Below are 3,824 nucleotides of genomic sequence, written 5' to 3'. Positions count from 1 at the left end.
AAATCCACCACCCATAGGCCTCTCCGCTTCTGAAGGGGCAGAACAAAGGGGCTTCACTGAATTTTTATCTTTTAATTTATATTTGTTCCTTGACAATTTCATACTATATCAGGTCCCTTCTGATTACCATAATTCCCATGCTCTCTAATCTTCCTCCCTCCCCTACAGACCCCCTTCCTATGATTGCCTTTTAAACATCCATATCTTTCTTTCTTTGCTTGCTTCTTTCTTTCCTTCCCTCCTTCCTTATTTATTTATTTATTTATTTATTTATTTATTTATTTATTTATGACACCTACTAAGTCTAACTAGGATTGTCTCTGTGACCATGCATTTGGAACTATCCACTGGAGCCTGGTAGGCTCCTCAGTGGATATACAACTGAAGACCTATTGCCCCTCCTTTGAATCCATCAGAAGACAATACTTGATCATGAAGGGACCTAATGGACCCTTCTCCAACCCATGAATGACTCGATAATCCCAGTCTGTGTAAGCCCATTGCAGCTGTGGCTGCTTTGAGGTCATGACTACATTGGCTCTGCCTTGACCAGAAGACAGGATTTCACAGCCCTTCTCCCTGTCTTCTGGTTCTTTGTATTCTTTCTGCTCTCTTTTCTGCAGTGATCCCGGAACTTTGGAGATGGTGACATAAATGTTTTGCTTACCACTAAGCACTCAACAATCTCTTGCTCTTGGCAACTTAAAAAGCCATGGGTCTATGCATTCACTACCATTATTTGCAAAGAGAAACTTCTCTGATTAAGGCTGCAAGTAACATTTGTTTATGGGCATAAACATAAATATTTAGAAGCAGCTTGGCACTGTGACTATTAAACTACACAACAGTAGTAAGTTCCTCCCTAGGGCCTGAGACCTTTTCCACCATTATTTTTTGACAGGTTTACAGCACAAGGCATGGATTTTTTTGTGTGCAGTAGGATTTAAATCCATGAGAAAGCAGTTGGTTACCCCTATAACAGTTGTGCCACTATTGTGCAGGTAGACATCTTGCCTGGCAGGTTGCTATTGCAGACAGGTTCTTTTATCTTTGAGGCTTGATTTTCTTATGGTCTTTGTCAGGCAGGAAGAATATGGTTGCTATAGAGAACTAAAGAGCCCATCAAGGTGAGACTAAGTAAAGATCAATGTTATCTCTGTTTCAAGCTGAAAGGTTCTAAGAAAGCCATATATGAGAAATGTAACAAAGCATTGAGAGAGAGAGAGAGAGAGAGAGAGAGAGAGAGAGAGAGAGAGAGAGAGAGAGAATTAAATAGAGGATTTTTCACGATTTTGTCCAAAGCTTGTTAAGGACCCACTAAATAAAAGGCACCATCCTAATGACTTAGAGGGTCACAAGATGATAAAACACGGCCCCTGTCTTTCTGGAGTGCAACATTTTGTGAGGCTAAGACAATGATGAGCACAGACAAGCATCAATGCCCAGGAAGTGACAGGGATGCACAGAAGAGAGGTTGCTTCCAGCTGGAAATGTTGGAAAGGATTCTCACCCAGTCATGTTGACATGGCACAGTAAGAAAGGAAAATATGGCAGATGGACTTGGAAAAGGGAGAACTGATGAGTGGCGCTGCTGAGCAGTGTCAGAGTCCTCACAGGAAAAACCACTCGTTTAGAGACAGGATGATGGTGGAGGGGCAGGGCAGAGTTAAGTGGGGACAAGATGGCTGAAGAACACGATGTCATGCCATTGGGATTTTGACTTCTGAGTGTTGTGTCTCTCTAGAGGGTGACAAGTACTCAGAATGCAAAAGCATGGATGCTCACTTCTCCTTAGTCTTTATTTCCCATCTTGAGTTTTGTCATGTTATTACCAGAATTTTATATTTACAGATACATTTCCTATTCCGGCATCTCCAGTATGTTTTTGACAGATTTGAAATTCTCCTCCTGGGCAGCGGGTGCATCTAGTAAGCCATGCTGTCATGTACACAACATGCTATTTGCAGAGCTCAGTGACTCACACCAGTCAGAAAGCACTGGTTCCAGCTGGCTGCAGACTGGCTGGCCTCCTTCCCCTGGACCAGACTTAGCAGAAAAAGAAAAAAAAAATAATCTGTCCATCAGCAGAGCTCTGGAGGCCTTCTGTCTCAGATATGCTTGAGTCTGGGTGGGCTATGGTCAGTCCCCTCAAGCAACTGTTCCTAAGCAGCAATGGTATCTCCAGCTCCTGTCCCTTGAGTAGGACCTCACTGCTGACTAGCCTCTTTGTGAAGACTGTGTGTAATGACCGTGGCTGGGGTTGATGGCCCTCTCCTCAGAGTGAGCTAGCCCAGGGGCTGTGCACTTGACAACCCCAAGGACTTTTGGATGCTTGCTGGTTGAGGGAAATCATTCCCATTAGAGTTGGATAAAGTGGCATTAGGACTCCTAGGTTCCCATCCACCTGCTCTGGGAAGCTTTACTCATGAGAAGGGCAGCATTGAGACATGGAGGCGAGGTCCTTAAGTGAAGATGACCAGCTGTTTTCCATCCTGAAGTTCCCAAACACCCTAAAGTTACTCTGCTGTTGGTGTCTTCTCCCTGGAAAGGAAGCAGAGAGTGATTTCTAAATCATCATCATAGCAATTAAGAAACAGGTTTAGTAGGATTCACTTTAGAAGGATTGCAAACTCTTCCAAAACAATGGTAGTACTGACCAACTTCACACAAAATCTGTGACCTTGACCACTGCAGTATTTTTTGACCGCTGGATAACATATCAGGATTTTGGGGAGCTCTGGACCTCCCTACGCTCACCCCATGTCTCCAGGCAGGTGCCTCCTTATGATACAAACAAGGTTCAGATTCACCAACTTCACACATTTAGAAGTTACCAGTCACCTCTGGCTTGCCCACATTTCCTACATTTTCTTCCCCAGACTCCCACTCTAGCCTGCCTAGAGTCTTCTTTAAAATCTGGCCCTTGGGGCTCACTACAGCTAGCCCCAGCAGGACAGGGCTATCACCTCCTCTGTTCTGGATATCATGTTCCTATTAGCACTTCCAAACACACACACACACACACACACACACACACACACACACACACACACACACTCATTGGGTGATATACATGGAACTACAGGTGCTTTGCTTACAGATGTTACAAAATCCATGTACCTCTCAGCCATCTCTTGCATAACCTACTGGCTAGTTCAAGGAGACAGCTTCCTTCTCGAAGTCTGCATTCACCAACAGAGGATGACTGTTATCATTTCTTTCAAAAGTCACCGGCATACATCTTGCAAAGGTTTTGCATACACTCAAGATCAAGGCAGGAATCTTGCAATTTCTTATTTTCCTGACACGCTGGCCTGAGCGATGACACTATAGCCACTGAGCCCATTGTACCATAGGGGCTGTCGTGACACATGTGGTCTCTAAATTCCTGTTCCTTGCTATTCAATGAGAAGTGGTTTCAGAACCTGCCACAAACACCAGTATCTCTGTGTGCAAAATGGTGTGGTGTTTGTGTATGAGCTATACACTTCTCCAAGATTCTAAATGATCTCTAGATGACTTAGAATACCTAATGTAATGTAAATACAATGGAAATATTTGTTAGGCTGTGCTGTTAGGGGATTAGTGGCAAGTGGGAGGAGCCTTGCATTTAGTATGGTTGCCATTTTAAAAACTATTTTCCATGAATTGTTTGGATAGAGATGGCCAGCGGCTCTGTGTAATCTATGGCAAATGGCAGAGGAAGTGCTTTCTACATGGGGGTTCTGTTTGCTGGAGTTACCAGGTGGGCTTCCCGTAACTGAGACATGTATCAGAGGGAACTAAGCTAAGGAACAAGCTGAGTGGCCTCATTGCTGAGGCCT

This window comes from Peromyscus maniculatus, chromosome 7, assembly GCF_049852395.1.
Source record: "Peromyscus maniculatus bairdii isolate BWxNUB_F1_BW_parent chromosome 7, HU_Pman_BW_mat_3.1, whole genome shotgun sequence".
NCBI lineage: Eukaryota > Metazoa > Chordata > Mammalia > Rodentia > Cricetidae > Peromyscus > Peromyscus maniculatus.
The sequence above is the reverse complement of the archived record's forward strand: the minus strand, read 5'-3'. Positions refer to the sequence as shown.